This window comes from Hyla sarda, chromosome 11 (genome assembly GCF_029499605.1).
Source record: "Hyla sarda isolate aHylSar1 chromosome 11, aHylSar1.hap1, whole genome shotgun sequence".
In the NCBI taxonomy this organism is placed as follows: Eukaryota; Metazoa; Chordata; class Amphibia; order Anura; family Hylidae; genus Hyla; species Hyla sarda.
This window is the reverse complement of record NC_079199.1, coordinates 75,949,130-75,971,548: the sequence shown is the minus strand read 5'-3', so window position 1 is coordinate 75,971,548 and position 22,419 is coordinate 75,949,130. Positions and strand designations below refer to the sequence as shown.

At 45.7% G+C, this 22,419-nt stretch overlaps 1 long non-coding RNA gene across 2 annotated transcripts in view; it reads right to left on the bottom strand.

Annotated features, from left to right (window-relative positions):
- LOC130295454 (uncharacterized) overlaps positions 1–20,955 on the bottom strand; it is a 61,546-nt gene extending 40,591 nt beyond the window's left edge. For both annotated transcript variants that reach the window (XR_008848833.1, XR_008848832.1), the window contains exon 1: positions 20,053–20,955. This is a non-coding gene — a long non-coding RNA (uncharacterized LOC130295454). The remainder of the gene's footprint in view (positions 1–20,052) is intronic.
- Between the last annotated feature and the right edge of the window lie 1,464 nt (positions 20,956–22,419).

Genomic DNA, 22,419 nt, shown 5'->3' with positions numbered 1-22,419 from the left:
AACACAAATGGTGATTAGTGTGGGTAAGGGCATTACGCGCACCTGATCAGCACACATTACTGTGAGCAATCGGGAGCGGAAGTGATGCGCTGATACGTAGGAACTTTTCCGACGCATGCGCAGTCGCTTTGTATACAAACAAGAATGAGAACGGAGATGGCAGCGATCGGCATGTTCTGGGTGCGATCGAGTTATATATTTGGCTGATACTGAAGGTACCTATATAACACTATATAGCACTGTATGTCATATGGCACAGGGCACTTTATATGTGTATTGATTGTATTGTATATAGACGGATGCTATGTCAACTTGACATCACTGTGATTAACAGAGCATTGCTCCAATTAAATTTAAATAGAGGTGCGTTTTTAGATAATTATACATTTGTATCACATGAGTTGTAGCCAATGAAATGTATCTGTGATATATATATATATATATATATATATATATATATATATGCGCACATTTTGTATTTGTATTATGCTTGATAAAGGCTACTACTGCCGAAACGTTGCATTTGCTGTGGGGAAGAATAAAATAATCCAGTATTTCAAGATCCATGACCTGACTGGTGCTGTGATTTCGGGACTTTGTATATATATATATATATATATATATATATATATATATATTGTTAACAGTGTTTCCCAAACAGGGTGCCTCCAGCTGTTTAGGCTATTTGGGCATGCTGGGATTGATAGTTTTGTAATAGCTGGGGGCATCCTGGTTGGGAAACACTGATTTATGCATGTGTGTGTGTATATATCAATGTTTCGCAACCAGGGTGCCTCCAGCTGTTGGAATACTACAAATCCCAGCATGCTGAGAGTTGTAGTTTTGCAGCAGCTGGATACACTCTGGTTGGGAAATATATATATATATATATATATATATATATATATATATATATTTTATTTTTCTTTCCTATGATATATATATACATACACACACGCACAGTAGTGTTTTTCAGGGGGTGTAATCCAAACCTCCCTCTCCGGTGTGTCCAACAATCCGGTGTCAAAATTAAGACGCTGGATGATTGTGAACTGCCCCATTCAAATAAATGGGATCAGTTCTAGCATTAGTTTCCCTCCAGTGCACGCCTGACATATGTGAACCCGGCCTCATTCGATCTGCAGGGTGCCAGTGTATAGTTGGTATCTACCACTACAGTATATGTTATTGTATGTCAGAATATTGGTCTTTTTATCGTGGTTTTTAATTTGGAACAATATAGCGGTATTGTGTGTCTAGCAAATATTGTGTGTCTACAGGGACATACGCTTTGTGGCTTGTGCTCCTGATCATTTAACCCTTTCAGGACTCAGCGTTTTTCCGTTTTTGCACTTTTGTTTTTTCCTCCCCACCTTCTAAAAACCATAACGCTTTCAGTTTTCCACCTACAGACCCCTACAAGCGCTTGTTTTATGCACTACCAATTTTACTTTGTAACTACATCAGTCGTTTCACAATAAAATCTAACTTGTTTGGCTTTTGCGGCCCCACTTTTAATTTTGCCCAGCGCCACATTAAATCTAAAACTGGTCCTGAGTGTATGTGTATGGCTGTGTGTGTGTATATAGGGGCAGTGTATGTGTATGAGGCTATGTATATGGTATGGGGCTGTGTATGTGTGTATATAGGGGCAGTATATGTGTATGGTGCAGTGTATGTGTATGAGGCAGTATATATGTGGGCTGTGTATGTGCGTGTACATAGGGGCAGTGTATGGGGGGCAGTGCATGTGAGTATATGGGGGCAGTACATGTGTATGGGGCAGTGTATATGGGGGCTGTGTATGTGTGTGTAGATGGGGGCAGTGTATGTGTATGGGGCAGTGTATTTTGTATGGGGCTGTGTATGTGTGTATATGGGGGCTCTGTATGTGTGTGTATATGGGGGCAGTGTATGTGTATGGGAGCAGTGCATGTGTATGGGGCAGTGTAGGTGAGTATATGGGGCTGTGTATGCGAGTATATTTGTATGGGTGTATGTGTAAGTGTATGGGGCAGTGTGTATGGTATGGGGCAGTGTATGTGTATGGGGGCAGTGTATGTGTATGGGGCAGTGTATGGGGGCAGTGTATGTGTATGGGGCAGTGTATATGGTACAGGGCTGTATGTGTGTGTGGGGGGGGGGGGGGGCGGCTGTGTTTGTGTGTATGGTGGACTGTGTGTGGGGGCTGTGTCTATGTGTGTATATAGGGGCAGTGTATATGGTATGGGGCTGTTTTTGTGTATGGGGGCTGTGTATGTGTGTATATGGTGGCTGTGTATGTGTATGGGGCAGTGTATGTGTATGGGGCAGTGCATGTGTATGGGGCAGTTTATATGGTATGGGACTGTGTATGTGTGTATGGGGTTGTGTACGTGTGTGTTTATAGGGGCAGTGTATGTGTGCATGGGGTTGTGTACGTGTGTGTATATAGGGGCAGTATATGTGTATGGGGCAGTGCATATGTATGGGGCTGTGTGTAAGGTATGGGGGCAGTGTATGTGTATGGGACAGTGTATGTCATCAGTTTATGTGTATGGGGCAGTGTATGTGTATGGGGGCAGTGTATGTGGGCAGTGTATGTGTATGGGGGCAGTGTATGTGTATGGGGCAGTGTGTATGGTATGGGGCAGTGTATGAGTATGGGGGCAGTGTATGAGTATGGGGGAAGTGTCTGTGTATGGGGGCAGTGTATGTGTATGGGGCAGTGTATGTGTATGGGGGCAGTGTATGTGTATGGGGGCAGTGCATGTGTATGGGGGCAGTGTATGTGTATGGGGGGCATTGTATGCTTATGGGGGGCATTTTATGTGTATTGGGGCAGTGTATGGTATGGGGCAGTGTATGTGTATGGGTGCAGTGTATGTGTATGGGGCAGTGTATGGTATGGGGCAGTGTGTATGGTATGGGGCAGTGTGTATGGTATGGGGCAGTGTATGTGTATGTAGCAGTGTATGGTATGGGGCTGTGTATGGGGGCAGTGTGTATGGTATGGGGCAGTGTATGTGTATGGGGGCAGTGTATGTATATGGGGGCAGTGTATGTGTATGGGGCAGTGTATGTGTATGTGGCAGTGTATGGTATGGGGCAGTGTATGTGTATGGGGCAGTGTATGGTACGGGGCAGTGTGTATGTGTATGGGGCAGTGTATGTGTATGGGGCAGTGTATGTGTATGGGGCAGTGTGTATGGTATGGGGCAGTGTATGGTATGGGGCAGTGTATGTGTATGGGGGCTGTGTATGGGGGGCAGTGCATGTGAGTATATGGGGGCAGTACATGTGTATGGGGCAGTGTATGAGTATGGGGGCAATGTATGTATATGGGGGCAGTGTATGTGTATGGGGCGGTGTATGGGGGCAGTGTATGTGTATGGGGGCAGTGTATGTGTATGGGGGCAGTGTATGTGTATGGTGCAGTGTGTATGGTATGGGGCAGTGTGTATGGTATGGGGCAGTGTATGTGTATGGGGCAGTGTATGTGTATGGTGCAGTGTGTATGGTATGGGGCAGTGTGTATGGTATGGGGCAGTGTATGTGTATGGGGGCTGTGTATGGGGGCAGTGTGTATGGTATGGGGCAGTGTATGTGTATGGGGCAGAGTATGTGTATGGTGCAGTGTGTATGGTATGGGGCAGTGTATGTGTATGGGGGCAGTGTGTATGGTATGGGGCAGTGTATGTGTATGGGGGCAGTGCAGGGCTCGAGTCCTGCAGGAACAGCGTTCCTTTGCATTTTCCACAGGAGGAATGCTGTTCCTTACATTAGTCCTGCAGGACCATCCTCTCTGTTCTTACCCTCCCTCCGTCTCCTCCCCTGGCCCAGACTGCTAGATGCTGGAGATGTAGGACCTGTGATGATGTCAGCATCACATGTTGGGGCGGAGCTTAGCTGTGGTGGAGAGGGAAGATTGTGGTTGAAGGACCTGTGTGATGCTGTGGAGGAGGCGGGGCGGAGCTGGAGGAGACATGTCACCCCAGTAAGGTAATTACATGGAAGATTTGTTACAGTGTGTCACCCCAGTAGTAAAGTGATTACAGGAGGAGGAGGTTTGTTACAGTGTGTCACCCCAGTAGTAAAGTGATTACAGGAGGAGGAGGTTTGTTACAGTGTGTCACCCCAGTAGTAAGGTGATTACATGAGGAGGAGGTTTGTTACAGTGTGTCACCCCAGTAGTAAGGTGATTACATGAGGAGGAGGTTTGTTACAGTGTGTCACCCCAGTAGTAAGGTGATTACATGAGGAGGAGGCTTGTTACAGTGTGTCACCCCAATTCTAAGAAGATTACATGAGGAGGTTTCTTACAGTGTGTTATCATGATGATAGGGACATGAGGAGGTTTTTGTTACAGTGTATTATCAGAATGATAACCCCTTAAGAACATTGGGGGAGATATATAAAGACCTGTGCAGAGGAAAAGTGGAGCAGTTGCCCATAGCAACCAATCAGATCGCTGCTTTCATTTTCAGAGGCCTTTTAAAAAAATAAACAAGCGATCTGATTGGTTGCTATGGGCAACTGGTCAACTTATCCTCTGCACAGGTTTTAATAAATCTCCCCCATTGGATGTAAATATACATCTTGGTGCCCTGGTACTTAAAGGAGTACTCTGGTGCAGAGTTTTCCTGCTCCGTCCTGCCCGGGCTGCAAAAAAATGAAATTAAACCATCTCTCACCTTCCTGGGTTCCAGCGGAGCGCCACTACAGCTGATGGGTCCTCCGGTCCATCTTATTCATACTTCCGTGTGAACGAATCGTCACATGGCGCTCAGCCTATTATGGGCCGAGGCAGAACATCGCGGCGGCGATAGGCTGAGCGCCATGTGACGCTTCGTTACACCCGGAAGTATGAAGAGGATGGACCGGAGGACCGATCAGCTGTAGTGGCGCTCCGCGGGAACCCAGGAAGGTGAGAGATGGTTTATTTTCATTTTTTTTTGCAGCCCGGGCAGGACGGAGCAGGAATACTGCCCCAGAGTACTCCTTTAAAAGGGTACTCCTCCTCTAGACATCTTATCCTCTATCCAAAGGATATGGGATAAGATGTCTGATCGCAGGGGTCCCGCCATTGGGGACCCCTGCGATCTCGGCTGTGCATACAACCCCCCCCCCCTTTTTTTTCCAGGACTTGACCCCTGGGGCAGTGTATGTGTATGGGGCATTCCTGGGGGCCCAAAGCAGCTAGCCCTTTAGCCCCACCGGTCCACTGCGCTGCAGCCAGGGACGGTTTTTCCTATAAGGCACTTTTCATGGGGGCAGCAATCCCGACCGCTGAACACCCCTCCCCCCCCTCCTGTGACAGGCACCGCGGTGGCCGGCGGCTTCAGGACTGTGCGCATCATTATGAGTCCCCACAGTCACAGATGACTCATACAGCCAGGCCCCCAACTGTGAGCCGCTCCTGCCATCAGTGGAGATCCAGGGGAGGGGAAATATACCTGCTCTGTTGTGTCCTATGTGTACACATATGGACCCCTTCACTGCCTTCCTATAGCAGTGTTTCCCAAGCAGTGTGCATCCAGCTGTTGAAAACCACAGCTCCCAGCATGCCCAGATAGCCAAAAGCTGTCTGGATATGCTGGGAGTTGTAGTTTTGCTATATCTGTATGCACCTGCTTGGGAAACACTGCCATACACACAGCGATCTCAACCTCCAGCTCAGCTCCTCCCCTGCTGGTCATGTGATCATAGACTCATACGGAGGCCTGCTGGGGTCAGAGGAAGGACCAGAGTGCAAGTGAACAGTGGATGATGGCATGACAGGCAGGTTACATAGGTAACACTATAAATACTGTGCCCTGACCCCTGCCAATCCTCACCCCATTGTGAGTTCTAACCCTGTACTGTGTATATCCCTCTACTATGACATCACTGTGTGTATTATCTCTGTATGGTGACATCACTGTGGGTATTATCCCTGTACTATGACATCACTGTGTGTATTATCCCTGTACTGTGACATCACTGTGTGTATTATCTCTGTATGGTGACATCACTGTGGGTATTATCCCTGTACTGTGACATCACTGTGTGTATTATCCCTGTACTGTGACATCACTGTGTGTATTATCTCTGTATGGTGACATCACTATGTGCAGTTTCCCTGTACTATGACATCAATGTGTGTATTATCCCTGTACTGTGACATCACTGTGTGTATTATCTCTGTATGGTGACATCACTGTGGGTATTATCCCTGTACTGTGACATCACTGTGTGCAGTTTCCCTGTACTATGACATCACTGTGTGTATTATCCCTGTACTGTGACATCATCATGTGTATTATCCCTGTACTGTGACCTCAATGGAGGAGATTTATCAAAACCTGTGCAGAGGAAAAGTTGCCCAGTTGCCCATAGCAACCAATCAGATCGCTTCTTTCATTTTTAACAAGGCCTCTGCAAAATGAAAGAAGCGATTTGATTGGTTGCTATGGGCAACTGGTCAACTTTTCCTTTGCACAGGTTTTGATAAATCTCCCCCAATGTGTGTATTATCTCTGTACGGTGACATCACTGTGTGTATTATCCTTGCACTGTGACATCACTGTGTGCATTATCACTGTACTGTGACATCACTGTGTGCATTATACTGTACTGTGACATCACTGTGTGTATTATCCCTCTACTGTGACATCATCATGTGTATTATCCCTGTACTGTGACCTCAATGTGTGTATTATCTCTGTACGGTGACATCACTGTGTGTATTATCCCTGTACTGTGACATCACTGTGTGTATTATCCCTGTACTGTGACATCACTGTGTGCATTATCACTGTACTGTGACATCACTGTGTGCATTATCACTGTACTGTAACATCACTGTGCGCATTATCACTGTACTGTGACATCACTGTGTGCATTATCACTGTACTGTGACATCACTGTGTGTATTATCCCTGTACTGTGACATCATCGTTTGTATTATCCCTGTACTGTGACATCACTGTGTGTATTATCTCTGTACGGTTACATCACTGTGTGTATTATCCCTGTACTGTGATATTGCTGTGTGTATTATCCCTATACTGTGATGTTGCTGTGTGTATTATCCCTGTACTGTGACATCATCGTGTGTATTATCCCTGTACTGTGACATCACTGTGTGTATAATCCATGTTCTGTGACATCACTGTTTGTATTATCCCTGTATTGTGACATCACTGTATATATTATCCCTGGATTGTTACATTATTGGGTGTTTCATCGCTGTACTGTGACATCACTGTGTGTATTATCTCTGTACGGTGACATCACTGTGTGTATTATCCCTGCACTGTGACATCACTGTATATATTATCCCTGTATTGTGACATTATTGGGTGTTTCATCGCTGTACTGTGACATCACTGTGCGTATTACCCCTGCACAGGTCAGGAGGCATTATCACTATATGTGAGGGTGAGGTATGGTGTATCATATAAGGTTTAATGTATGACAAGGTTATATTCAGAGGCGCAGTATGTAATAGTATCATATTCAGAGAGTGCAGTGTGTGGTAGTGTTATATATAGAGGATACAATCTGTGGCAGTATTATACTCAGAGGGTATAGTGTGTGGTATTATTATATTCCAAAGGTACATTGTGTGGTAGTATCATATTCAGAGGGTACAATGTGCAGTAGTATCATATTCAGAGAGCGCAGTGTGTGGTAGTGTTATATATAGGGGATACAATCTGTGGCAGTATTATACTCAGAGGGTATAGTGTGTGGTATTATTATATTCCAAAGGTACATTGTGCAGTAGTACCATTCAGAGGGTACAATGTGCAGTAGTATCATATTCAGAGAGTGCAGTGTGCAGTAGTATTATATTCAGAGAGCACAGTGTGCAGTAGTATCATATTCAGAGAGCACAGTGTGCAGTAGTATCATATTCAGAGAGCGCAGTGTGCAGTAGTATCATATTCAGAGAGCAGAGTGTGCAGTAGTATTATATTCAGAGAGTACAGTGTGTGCCAGGTTTATATTCAGAGAGCGCAGTGTGCAGTAGTATCATATTCAGAGAGTGCAGTGTGCAGTAGTATTATATTCAGAGAGTACAGTGTGTGCCAGGTTTATATTCAGAGAGCACAGTGTGCAGTAGTATTATATTCAGAGAGCGCAGTGTGCAGTAGTATCATATTCAGAGAGTGCAGTGTGCAGTAGTACCATATTCAGAGAGCAGAGTGTGCAGTAGTTTAATATTCAGAGAGTGCAGTGTGTGCCAGGTTTATATTCAGAGAGCAGAGTGTGCAGTAGTATCATATTCAGAGAGTGCAGTGTGCAGTAGTATCATATTCAGAGAGCAGAGTGTGCAGTAGTATTATATTCAGAGAGTACAGTGTGTGCCAGGTTTATATTCAGAGAGCACAGTGTGCAGTAGTATTATATTGAGAGAGCGCAGTGTGCAGTAGTATTATATTCAGAGAGTACAGTGTGTGCCAGGTTTATTTTCAGAGAGCGCAGTGTGCAGTAGTATTATATTCAGAGAGTGCAGTGTGCAGTAGTATCATATTCAGAGAGTGCAGTGTGCAGTAGTACCATATTCAGAGAGCAGAGTGTGCAGTAGTTTAATATTCAGAGAGTGCAGTGTGTGCCAGGTTTATATTCAGAGAGCACAGTGTGCAGTAGTATCATATTCAGAGAGTGCAGTGTGCAGTAGTATCATATTCAGAGAGCAGAGTGTGCAGTAGTATTATATTCAGAGAGTACAGTGTGTGCCAGGTTTATATTCAGAGAGCACAGTGTGCAGTAGTATTATATTCAGAGAGTACAGTGTGTGCTAGGTTTATATTCAGAGAGCACAGTGTGCAGTAGTATTATATTCAGAGAGTACAGTGTGTGGCAGGTTTATTTTCAGAGAGTGCAGTGTTCAGTAGTATTATATTCAGAGAGTACAGTGTGTGGCAGGTTTATTTTCAGAGAGCGCAGTGTTCAATAGTATTATATTCAGAGAGCGCAGTGTTCAGTAGTATTATATTCAGAGAGCACAGTGTGTAGTAGTATTATATATCTTGAGGGTACAGTGTGCGATTGTATTCTATTCAGACGATAAAGTGTGTGGTAGTATTATTTTCAGAGAAGTCCGTGTTTGGCAGCATTATATTAATTATCATTTTCATATAGAGGATCAGACTCCGCTGACAAAGTAATGAACCAATGCCATCTGGGCGTCAAGTTCTGCAGAGAGAAGATTTAGCTGGACCCAGTGGTATGTACCATCTGAATTAGATAAGGGAAGACTATAGAGAAGACGTCACCTGTAGTCACTGATGTCATTGTGTATTCTCCTCACTATAGAGAAGACGTCACCTGTAGTCACTGATGTCATTGTGTATTCTTCCTCACTATGAGAAAGGTGCAGGAAAAAAGTTGTGATCTTCTGTGGCGCTGCCTGTTTGAGATGGAGATGCAAGTTCAGTCACATATGGTAGAATCTTAATTATTGGGCCTGGAGTGCTGCAGATTTTCTGTGTATGTATGTATGTATGTGTATATATATATATATATATATATATATATATATATATATACACACACACACATAAAACGTCCTCCTCTAGGAAACAGCACCCAACACGAAGTCCAGGTATTATGCAGACTACAAGCATTGCTTGAAAAAGGCTTGCTAGCCGAAACATCGCACTTTATGCTCTGATGCAAATAAAAACCTTGTAGCCTGCATAATACCTGGACTTCGTGTTGGGTGCTGTTTCCTAGAGGAGGAAGTTTTATGGGGATCCAGTGTGGCATACTGGGGGACACTTTGCACCGCACTAGAAGTCGTCCTGTGCTAGAATTTTCACGGTGATTCATATATATATATATATATACACATATACACACCATTGTTTCTCAGGGTGCCCCAAAACTGCAAACTGCAATTGGTGCCCCAAAACTGCAATTGGGCATGGTGGGAGTTGTAGTTTTGCAACAGCTGTAGGCACACTGGTTGGGAAACACTGATATTTACACACACAGACACACACATAGACCAATGTTTCTCAGGGTGCCTCTAGCTGTTGTAAAACTGCAATTGGGCATGCTGGGAGTTGTAGATTTGCAACAGCTGGAGGCACCCTGGTTGGGCAACGCTGATGTGTGTGTGTGTGTGTGTGTGTATGTATATATATATATATATATATATATATATATATATATAAAACGTGCATGTGTCAGAAATATCTACTGCATCTTCAGTCACGGTATGTTATTGCAGTGTTAGTCAAGGTATGGCAGTATTGTTGTGTTTTGGTATGGCATTGTTATTTAGTCACGGTATGGCGATATTGTTCTGTTTTGGTATGGCAGTGTTATTCAGTCACGGTATGGTGGTATGTTTCTGTTCTGGTATAGCGTTTTTATTCAGTCGCGGTATGGGGTTTTGTTCTGTTCTGGTATGGCAGTGTATGTGTATGGGGGCAGTGTATGTGTATGGGGCAGTGTAAATGTGTATGGGGCAGTGTATATGTGTATGGGGCTGTGTATGTGTGTGTGGGGGCTGTGTATGTTTGTATGGGGGCTGTGTATGTGGGGGCTGTGTATGTGTATATGGGGGCTATGTATGAGTATATGGGGCTGTGTATGTGTGTGTGTGGGCTGTGTATGTGTGTGTGGGGGCTGTGTATGTGTATATGGGGGCTGTGTATGTGTGTGTGGGGGCTGTGTATGTGTGTGTTTGGGGGGATGTGTAGATGGGGTCTGTGTATGAGTATATGGGGCTGTGTATGTGTGAGTGGGGGCTGTGTATGTGTATATGGAGGCTGTGTATGTGTATATGGGGGCTGTGTGTGTTTGTGTGGGGGCTGTGTATGTGAATATGGGGGCTGTGTATGTGTGTGTGTGGGCTGTGTATGTGTATATGGGGGCTGTGTATGTGTATATGGGGCTGTGTATGAGTATAGGGGGCTGTGTATGTGTATATGGGGGCTGTGTATGTTTGTGTGGGGGCTGTGTATATGAATATGGGGGCTGTGTATGTGTGTGTGTGGGCTGTGTATGTGTATATGGGGGCTGTGTATGTGTATATGGGGCTGTGTATGTGTGTGTGGGGGCTGTGTATGTGTATATGGGGGCTGTGTATGTGTGTGTGGGGGCTGTGTAAGTGTGTGGGGGCTGTGTATGTGTGTGTGGGGGCTGTGTATGTGTGTGGGGGCTGTGTATGTGAATATGGGGGCTGTGTATGTGTGAGTGGGGGCTGTGTATGTGTATATGGGGGCTGTGTATGTGTATATGGGGGCTGTGTAAGTGAATATGGGGGCTGTGTATGTGTGTGTGTGGGCTGTGTATGTGTATATGGGGGCTGTGTATGTGTATATGGGGGCTGTGTATGTGTATATGGGGGCTGTGTATGTGTGTGTGTGGGCTGTGTATGTGTGTGTGTGTGGGCTGTGTATGTGTGTGTGGGGGCTGTGTATGTGTATATGGGGGCTGTGTATGTGTGTGTGGGGGCTGTGTATGTGTATATGGGGGCTGTGTATGTGTATATGGGGCTGTGTATGTGTGTGTGTAGGGGCTGTGTATGTGTGTGGGGGCTGTGTATGTGAATATGGGGGCTGTGTATGTGTGTGTGGGGGCTGTGTATGTGTGTGGTGGCTGTGTATGTGAATATGGGGGCTGTGTATGTGTGTGTGGGGGCTGTGTATGTGTGTGTGTGGGAGCTGTGTATGTGTGTATATGGGGGCTGTGTATGTGTATATGAGGGTTGTGTATGTGTATATTGGTCTGTGCATGTGTGTGTGGGGGCTGTGTATGTGTATATGGGGGATGTGTATATGGGGGGTTGTGTATGTGTATATGGGGGTTGTGTATGTGTATATGGCGGTTGTGCATGTGTATATGGGGCTGTGTATGAGTATAGGGGGCTGTGTATGTGTATATGGCGGTTGTGTATATGGGGGCTGTGTATGTGTGTGTGTGGGGGCTGTGGGGGAGAAATTGTGTTACAAATTTTGGGGGTCTTTATTTCCTTTTACCTCTTATGAAAATGAAAAGTATGGGGCAACACCAGCATGTTAGTGTAAAAAAAAAAAAATTGCGCTAACATACTGGTGTAGACCCCAACTTTACCATTTCATAAGGGGAAAATTGGTAGTGCAATTTCTTCCGAGTACGGAGATACTCCATATGTGGCCGTAAACTGTTTCCTTGAAATACGACGGATCTGTAGTGAGAGAGCGCCATGCGCATTTCAGGCCTGGATTAGGGATTTTCATAAGGGTGTACCCGGATGCAAGCGTTTCACTTGTCTCCTCCACCAAAAATGCTGTACGTCAGTTTTCCCCAAACAGGGTGCCCCAGCTGTTGCAAAACTCCCAACATGACAGTCAATGGCTGTCCGGGAATACTGGAAGATGGAGGCTCCGTTTTTGAAAAATTGCCGTACAAGGCGTTTTTTATTTTTATTGGGGGGGGGGGGGTCGGAGACAGTGTAAGGGTGTAGTGTATATGTAGTGTTTTACTCTTCATTTAGGGTTAGTGTAGTGTAGTGTTTTTAGGGTACGTTCACCCAGGCGGGAATTTACAGTGAGTTTCCCGCTACAGCGGAAAATGTGCCGCATCTCAAACTTGAAGCAAGAAACTTGCTGTATACCCCCGCCCGTTTGAATGTACACTGTACAGTCACGTGGGGGGGGGGGGGGGGGGGGGAAACTACGACTCCCAGCATGCACTGACAGACCGTGCATGCTGGGAGTTGTAGTTGTATGCAACAGCTGGAAGCTGGGATTGGGAAACACTGAGTTAGGTAACAGACTAACGAAGTGTTTCCGCACCACTGTCTGTTTCCTAACTCAGTGTTTCCTAACCCATGTGCCTTCAGTTGTTGCAAAACTACAACTCCCAGCATGCATGGTCTGTCAGTGCATGCTGGCAGTTATAGTTTTGCAACAGCAGGAGGCACACGGGTTGGGAAACACTGAGTTAGGATACATACAATGTTTCCCAACCAGTGTGCCTCCAGTTGTTGCAATACTACAACTCCCAGCATGCACAGACAGCCGAAGGGCATGTTGGGAGTCGTAGTTATGCAAGAACTGGAGGAGAACAATTTGGAGACCACTATATAGTGGTCTCCAAACTATATCCCTCCAGATGTTGCAAGACTTCAACTCCAAGCATGCCCAGACTGCCCAGGCATGCTGGGAGTTGTAGTTTGGCAACATCTGAAGGGCCAGATGTTGCTGAACTACAACTCCTAGCATGCATGGACAGTCTTGGCATGCTTTGAATTGACATCTGGAGCGCTACAGTTTGGACACCACTGTATAGTGGTCTCCAAACAGTGCCCTTCCAGATGTTGCAAAACTACAACTTCCAGCATGCTGAGACTGCCCAGGCATGATGGGAGTTGTAGTTCTTAAACATCTGAAGGGCCAGATGTTACAGAACTACAACTCCCAGTATGCCTGGACAGTCTGGGCATGCTGAGAGTTGTAGTTTTGCAACCTCTGGAAGGACAGTGGTCGCAAAACTACAACTCCCAGCATGCCCAGACAGCCAAAGGCTGGAAGTTGTAGTTTTGAAACTCCTAGAAGCAACAGTGAAGATCACTTTACGGCAATCTTCACTGCTGCATCTGGGACATTGCCGCCACTTGCCTGCCTCCACTTGCCTGCCGTCTCCTGTCAACCACTGGTCCATCGTCCCTGGCCCCCGCGTGAACCCAGGTAACCGGCGCCGGCATTCCCCGCTGCATCCACTGCCCCCGCACTTTGCCGCCATCTTTCCCCGCTCTGCCCCGACATCCAGGGGCGGGCAGAGCGGGGGGAATTAACTTTCACCCCCGCCCCTGCGATTTGCCGGTCAGTCCTGACCGGCCAATCGCAGGGGATAGGAGGAGGTGGCACCCCTGCCACCTCGCTCCTATCCTTTAGGATGATCGGGGCTGTCTCTGACAGCTCCGATCATCCCTATTTTCCGGGCTTTCGGGTCATCAAAGACCCGATCAGCCCGGAATCGCCGCAAATCGACGATCTGAATTGATTGGCGATTTGCGGCGATAGCCGACATGGGGGGTCTAAGGACCCCCCAGGCATTTGCACAGGATGCCTGCTGAATGATTTCAGCAGGCATCCCGTTCCGATCCCCGTCTGGCTAGAGGCAGGGGTCGAAATTCTCACAGGCGTACAGGTACGCCCTTGGTCCTTAACCCCCCCCTGACCACTGTCACTTTAAGCATTAATAACTCTGGGATGCTTTTACTTATAAATTTGTTTTTACGTGACATATTCTACTTCTTGGTAGTGGTAAATTTTCGTCGATACTTGCATCATTTCTTGGTGAAAAATTTGAAAATTTGATGAAAAATTTGAACATTTTGCATTTTTCTAACTTTGAAGCTCTCTGCTTGTAAGGAAAATAGACATTCCAAATACATTATATATTGATTCGCATATACAATATGTCTACTTTATATTTTCATCATAAAGTTGACATGTTTTTACTTTTGGAAGACATCAGAGGGCTTCAAAGTTCAGCAGCAATTTTCCAATTTTTCGCAAAATTTTCAAAATCCGAATTTAGGGACCAGTTCAGTTTTGAAGTGGATTTGAAGGGCCTTCATATTAGAAATACCCCATAAATGACCCAATTATAAAAACTGCACCCCTCAACGTTTCCAAAATGACATTCAGTAAGTGTGTTAACCCTTTAGGTGTTTCACAGGAATAGCAGCAAAGTGTAGGAGAAAATTCAAAATCTTCATTTTTTTCAGTCGCATGTTCTTGTAGACTCAGTTTTTGAATTTTTACAAGTGGTAATAGGAGAAAAAGCCCCACAAAATTTGTAACCCAATTTCTCTCGAGTAAGGAAATACCTCATATGTGTATGTCAAGTGTTCGGCAGGCGCAGTAGAGGGCTCAGAAGGGAAGGAGCGACAATGGGATTTTAGAAAGTGAATTTTGCTGAAATGGTTTTTGGGGCATGTCATATTTAGAAAGCCCCTATGGTGCCAGAACAGCAGAAAACCCCACATGGCATACCATTTTGGAAACTTTACCCCTCAAGGCACGTAACAAGGGGTCCAGTTAGCCTTAACATCCCACAGGTGTTTGACGACTTTTCGTTAAAATCGGATGTGTAAATGAAAAAAAAAATTTTTTTTCACTAAAGTGCAGTTTTTTCCCCAAATTTACCATTTTTACAAAGGGTAATGGGAGAAAATGCCCCCCAAAATTTGTAACCCCATCTCTTCTGAGTATGGAAATACCCTACGTTAGGACGTAAAATGCTCTGCTGGCGAACTACAATGCTCAGAAGAGAAGGAGTGCCATTGAGCTTTTGGAAAGAGAATTCGTTTGGAATGGTAGTCAGGGGCCGTGTGCGTTTACAAAGCCCCCCGTGGTGCCAGAACGGTGGACCCCCCCACATGTGACCCCATTTTGGAAACTACACCCCTCACAGAATTTAATAAGGGGTGCAGTGAGTATTTACACCCCACTGGCGTTTGACAGATCTTTGGAACAGTGGGCTGTGCAAATGAAAAATAAAATTTTTCATTTTCACAGACCACTGTTCCAAAAATCTGTCAGACACCTGTGGGGCGTAAATGCTCACTGCACCCCTTAATACATTACGTGAGGGGTTTAGTTTCCAAAATGGGGTCACATGTGGGGGGGTCCATTGTCCTGGCACTATGGGGGCTTTGTAAACACGTTGCCTTCAATTCCAGACAAATTTTCTCTTCAAAATCCCAATGGTGCTCCTTCTCTTCTGAGCATTGTAGTTTGCCCGCAGAGCACTTTACATCCACCTATGGGGTATTTTCTTACTCAGAAGAAATGGGGTTACAAATTTTGGGGGGCTTTTTTCCTATTTTCTCTTGTGAACATGAAAAATTTAAGGTAACACCAGCATTTTAGTGAAAAAATTATTTTTTTCCTTTTTCCCATCCAATTTTCAGGAAAATTTGGCAAACACCTGTGGGGTGTTAAGGCTCACTATACCCCTTGTCACGTTCCGTGAGGAGTGTAGTTTCCAAAATGGGGTCACATGTTGGTATTTATTTTTTTGCGTTTATGTCAGAACAGCTGTAAAATCAGCCACCCCTGTGCAAATCACCAATTTAGGCCTCAAATGTACATAGTGCGCTCTCAATCCTGAGCCTTGTCGTGCACCCGCAGAGCACTTTACGCCCCACATATGAGGTATTTCCGTACTCAGGAGAAATTGCGTTACAAATTTTGGGGGTCTTTTTTTCCTTTTACTGCTTGTGAAAATAAAAAGTATGGGGCAACACCAGCATGTTAGTGTAAATTTTCTTATTTTTTTTACACTAACAGGCTGGTGTAACCCCCAACTTTTCCTTTTCATAAGGGGTAAAAGGAGAAAAAGCCCCCCAAAATCTGTAGTGCAATTTCTCCCGAGTACGGAAATACCCCATATGTGGCACTAAACTGTTTCCTTGAAATACGACAGGGCTCCAAAATGAGAGAGCGCCATGCGCATTTGAGTACTAAATTAGGGATTGCATAGGGGTGGACATAGGGGTATTCTACGCCAGTGATTCCCAAACAGGGTGCCTCTAGCTGTTGCTAAACTCCCAGCATGCCTGGACAGTCAGTGGCTGTCCAGAAATGCTGGGAGTTGTTGTTTTGCAACAGCTGGAAACCTTCAGCTGTTTCTAAACTACAACTCCCAGCATGTACTGACAGACCGTGCATGCTGGGAGTTGTATTTTTTTAACAGCTGGAGGCACACTGATTGGAAAACCTTCAGTTAGGTTTTGTTACCTAACTCAGGATTTTCCAACCAGTGTGCCTCCAGCTGTTGCAAAACTACAACTCCCCAGCATGTACTGATCACCGAAGAGCATGCTGGGAGATGTAGTTATGCAACAGCTGGAGGTACTTAACTACAACTTCCGGCATGCTGAGACAGCTGTTTGCTGTTTGGGCATGCTGGGATTTGCAGTTTTGCAACATCTGGAGTGCTACAGTTTATAGAACACTGCACAGTGAGCTCCAAACTGTGACCCTCCAGATGTTGCAAAACTACAAATCCCAGCATGCCCAGACAGGAAACAGCTGTTTGGGAATGCTAGGAGTTGTAGTTTTGCAAGATCTGGAGGGATACAGTTTAGAGACCACTGTATAATGGTCTCAAACTTCAGTCCTCCAGCTGTTGCAAAACTAGATATTCCAGCATGCCCAAACAGCTGTCTGGGCATGCTGGGAGTTGTAGTTTTGCAACATCTGGAGGGCTACAGGTTAGAGACCACTGTATAATGGTCTCAGACTGTAGCCCTCCAGATGTTGCTAGGCAACTTACCGGCTTCTGTAGGATCCAGGGAGCCGTCCTCTTCTGCCGCACGACATCGCCGATCACCGTCGCACGCAGCCTCCGGATCGGTAAGTGGATCTTCGGCGCCGGTCCCCGCCGGTTTCTCCGTTCTGCGCCGCTTATTGTGGGTGGGCAGGACGGGGAAAACGAAAGTTAACCCCCCCGCCCCCGATCTGCTATTGGTGGTCGCCACCAATATTGGTGACCACCAATAGCAGGGATAGGAGGGGTGGCACCCCTGCCACCTCACTCCTATCACTTCAGGGGGATCGCAGGTGTCTTAGTCACCATAGACCTGTATGACCCGGAATCGGCGCAAATCATAAGTGTGAATTCACTTGTGATTTGCGCCGATTGCCGACATGGGGGGGGGGTCTAATGACCCCCCTGGGCATTTGCACGGGGTGCCTGTTGATTGATATCAGCAGTCACCCCGGTCCGGTCCCCACCCGGCGCACGGCAGGGACCAAAATTCCCACAGGCGTATAGATACGCCCTTTGTCCTTAAGTACCAGGACGCAAGGGCGTATGCATACACCCTTTGTCCTTAACCCCTTAACGACGCAGGACGTATATTTACGTCCTGCGCCGGCTCCCGCGATATGAAGCGGGATCGCGCCGCGATCCCGCATCATATCGCGTGGGTCCCGGCGCTAATCAACGGCCGGGACCCGCGGCTAATACCACACATCGCCGATCGCGGCGATGTGCGGTATTAACCCTTTAGAAGCGGCGGTCAAAGCTGACCGCCGCTTCTAAAGTGAAAGTGAAAGTGACCCGGCTGCTCAGTCGGGCTGTTCGGGACCGCCGCGGTGAAATCGCGGCGTCCCGAACAGCTGATCGGACACCGGGAGGGCTCTTACCTGCCTCCCCGGTGTCCGATCGACGAATGACTGCTCCGTGCCTGAGATCCAGGCAGGAGCAGTCAAGCGCCGATAATGCTGATCACAGGCGTGTTAATGCACGCCAGTGATCAGCATTAGAGATCAGTGTGTGCAGTGTTATAGGTCCCTATGGGACCTATAACACTGCAAAAAAAATGTAAAAAAAAAGTGTTAATAAAGGTCATTTAACCCCTTCCCTAATAAAAGTTTGAATCACCCCCCTTTTCCCATAAAAAAAATAAAACAGTGTAAAAAAAATAAAAAATAAACATATGTGGTATCGCCGCGTGCGTAAATGTCCGAACTATAAAAATATATCATTAATTAAGCCATACAGTCAATGGCGTACACGCAAAAAAATTCCAAAGTCCAAAAAAGCGTATTTTGGTCACTTTTTATATCATTAAAAAATGAATAAAAAGTGATCAAAAAGTCCGATCAAAACAAAAATCCTACCGATAAAAACTTCAGATCACGGCGCAAAAAATGAGTCCTCATACCACCCCATACATGGAAAAATAAAAAAGTTATAGGGGTCAGAAGATGACATTTTTAAACGTATAAATTTTCCTGCATGTAGTTATGATTTTTTCCAGAAGTGCGACAAAATCAAACCTATATAAGTAGGGTATCATTTTAACCGTATGGACCTACAGAATAATGATAAGGTGTAATTTTTACCGAAATATGCACTGCGTAGAAACGAAAGCCCCCAAAAGTTACAAAATGGCGTTTTTTTTTCGATTTTGTCGCACAATGATTTTTTTTTCCGTTTCTCCGTGCATTTTTGGGTAAAATGACTAATGTCACAGTAGAATTGGCGAAGCAAAAAATAAGCCATAATATGGATTTTTAGGTGGAAAATTGAAAGGGTTATGATTTTTAAAAGGTAAGGAGGAAAAAACGAAAGTGCAAAAACGGAAAAACCCTGAGTCCTTAAGGGGTTAAGTAACAGGACGCAAGGGCGTATGCATACGCCCTTCGTCCCCAACAGATTAAGTACCAGGACTCAAGGGCGTACCCATACGCCCGTGGTCCCCAACAGGTTAAAAAAGCCACCTGATTGGTTGCTATGGACAACTTCTCCACTTTTCCTCTCACAGGTTTTCATAAATCTCCCCCAGTATGTGGGAATATTCACAAATTTTTAGGGCAGTTTTACAGTATCCAGAATAGGGTATATTTGATTATAGCAAAGTGTGGCGCAGTTACATACTTTGCAGCACAGTGTTTTACTGCACTACCCTCTGCTGTAATCTAATTAAAAATGCATAATTAGAAAAATCAATTGGGGGGGGGGGGGGGCCCTGGGGGCAGACTCAGGGACAGGCCACTAGGTTGAAGCGAACCCCGGCCTTTACCTGTGTAAGGGGGCCAGAAATCTCTGATGGCAGCCCTGTCTCCTACCCTATATATAGAGGATAACTTTTAAAGATTGCACTTACACCACTACCATCAGGTGTTGCACCAACTGGCCTCGACATATGCATGGAGCTGTAGGTGGGCATTTGCCAGGACCTTAGGCGCTCCTCAGTATGACATGATGAGATTGTGGCATAAAGATGCAGAATTCTTTCCCCTTATTCATCAGCTTTAGCCATCTAGCTTCGAAGAAATATTCTATACATTGACCAATATTATGGCCTGAAAGTTTAGCTCAGACTTTGTGCTCCTAGATCAGTGTTTCCCAACCAGGGTGCCTCCAGCTGTTGCAAAACTACAACTCCCAGCATGCATGGACAGCCTTTGGCTGTCTGGGCATGCTGGGAGTTGTAGTTTTGCACAGCTGGAGGCACCCTGGTTGGGAAACACATTCCTCTGGAAGCCATTCATGGTACCAGACAGTTTCCCCCACATGGTAGTCAGTAGCAGTGCCCTTCCCCTCCCCCTCCTGGATGCTTACCTTCTGCGGCTCTTTTACCCTCTTCCCAGCGGCTCCGGCGGCGGGGGCTTCCTTAGCATGGGCTCTTCCTTTCTCTTCCTCTGTGCTCCGGCATCTGATGAAGTCACTCGTTCGCAGAAGCAGGAAGAGCTCAGCCTGGCCTCTTGTGTTCTCTGGCTAACTTGAGCCAGCGAGCACAAGAGTGATTGACAGGGTGAGGAGCCAATGGCTCTGTCAAACCTTCCACCGAGCACCGCATTTAACTACAGACGCCTCATTAAGAGGCATTTACAGTTAAATGCGGGACATATGGGGGCCAATAGCGGGAATGTCCTGCCGGATCTGGGATGGTTGGGAGGTATGGTTATAGGGCTCAGAATATGGAGATTTAATATAGAAAATAAAAGGAGAAGCACAAGAAATGAAAATGCACAGCATTCTAAAAGAATTAAAGGGGTTATCCACCATAAGGTGATTTTAGTACGTACCTGCCAGACAGTAATGGACATGCTTAGGAAGGATCTGCGCTTGTCTTGGGGCTAAATGGCTATGTTGTGAGATTACCATAACACTGTGGCTAGCTTTTTGTGAACTGGTATTTCCTGTTTGAGTTTTCTTCTTTGCCTACAAATCCTATAATTCCATTTTCCTCCCTCCCACACATCAGCCACCCGACCCATTAAAACATAAATCAGCTGCATCCATTCAAAAGACCTGTGTTTTCAATCAGGGTGCCTACAGCTGTTGCATTAGTTGCAGATTGAGCTCACTCCCACCAAGCGATTGCTCAAGCCATTGAAGCAGACAGGCTCCCTGTCATCAGCTGACTAGTGATTGCAACCTGGGAAAAATCTGAGACAACAGTCATTTTGTATGCTGTTTAAAAATAAATCAAATAAGAAAACCTATATATTATGAACTACACTAACTTTACAGCCCCTGTAGCATAGTCAAATAAAAAAAAATCCCGGAATACCCCTTTAAGGGGTTATCCAGATGCTAAAAAAAACTTTATATATTGTTAGGGGTGACGTGAAAGTAAAACAAAACATTTATTTATGTCAACGAAGAAAGTAGAAACTGATCCAGCACTTGGATAAAAAGTTGCAGCTTTATTTTGGTCCGAATCCGACAAACAAACTTTCCACGGTAAAACCGACACCCTCCCTTGTCATACGCGTTTCAAGAGCATGCGCTCTCTTCCTCATATATTTATGTACCTGACTCCCTGTCATCTGGTCTCCCTCAGCTCTATCTACCTAATTCTGAGACAAGCTCTTCTTGAATCTGATTGTCTGAGCCTCGACACTAGGGGGAAGAGTGTTTCCCTTAAGTAGGAAGTAGGTAAAGTAGTGGGGGACTAGATAGCATCACAGCAGGGTGATTGCAGGATGGGGTAAGGGGGGATTTGTGATCCGTTGTGCTCCTCCATGTTGTTTCAGCTCCCCAAGAAGGAGCGAGTGCAGCACCAGATCCCGGCTCCCAGTCCTGTGCACTAAAAGACTTGTATTGTAGGCTGCAGGTCCTGGCAGGTGTACAGAACAGGAGCAATAGCTCTGCACTGGAATGTACAAACCGTGGACTCCACAGTGCCAGGACCCTTACACTACAAATCATTCTTTGGTCTTGGCAGTTTAGAGCCCATGTTGTGTACATTCAAGTAGTCATCCCTTACACTTGCAGGGTGCTGTAAGAGATCTGACAACATCCTACTCTGAAATCACACAATCAGCTCCAGCTCACCCCCTATGTAAATCACAGCCCCTCACTGCAGCATCAGAACACAGTATTGTAATGAAGGGTATGCTCATCTGACAGATTCACTGTCAGTCAGAGAGGATCCAAAAACCTTCATATCTCGAGAATGGGGGAGGAAGAATTTTTTTTAACTAAGAACACCGGTAGATTTAGGGCGCCCTAAGATTTTAAGGGATATTAAAAAGTCACAATGTCTGGGGAGGCCACAGGTCCTAGAGAACAGAGGATGTTACTGTACACTCTGGCTGCATAGTACTTGGCGCACCAGGACGTACATGTATGTCCTGAGTCTCTACTGGATTATGAATCGAGCGCAGTAGCTGTTTACTTTATAGAGCTGCGGCTAATTGCAGACATCAGCCATCATGCTGATACCCTATATTAACCCTTCAGATGCCATGATCAATACTGATCACGGCTTCTGAAGCATAACAGAGAATATGAGGCCACCATATCACCATCAGACCACCCACTGCACAATCTCTGGGGTATAATGAGTCAAGATGGCAGCCAAATCTCCTCTCACCTGCTCCTGGCCCACTTTGGCAATCTTTTTCTGGCAGACCATAGAAGCAGATCTCCGATATTACTTATCACTGCTATGCCTATGCATAATCTAATGACTGCTAT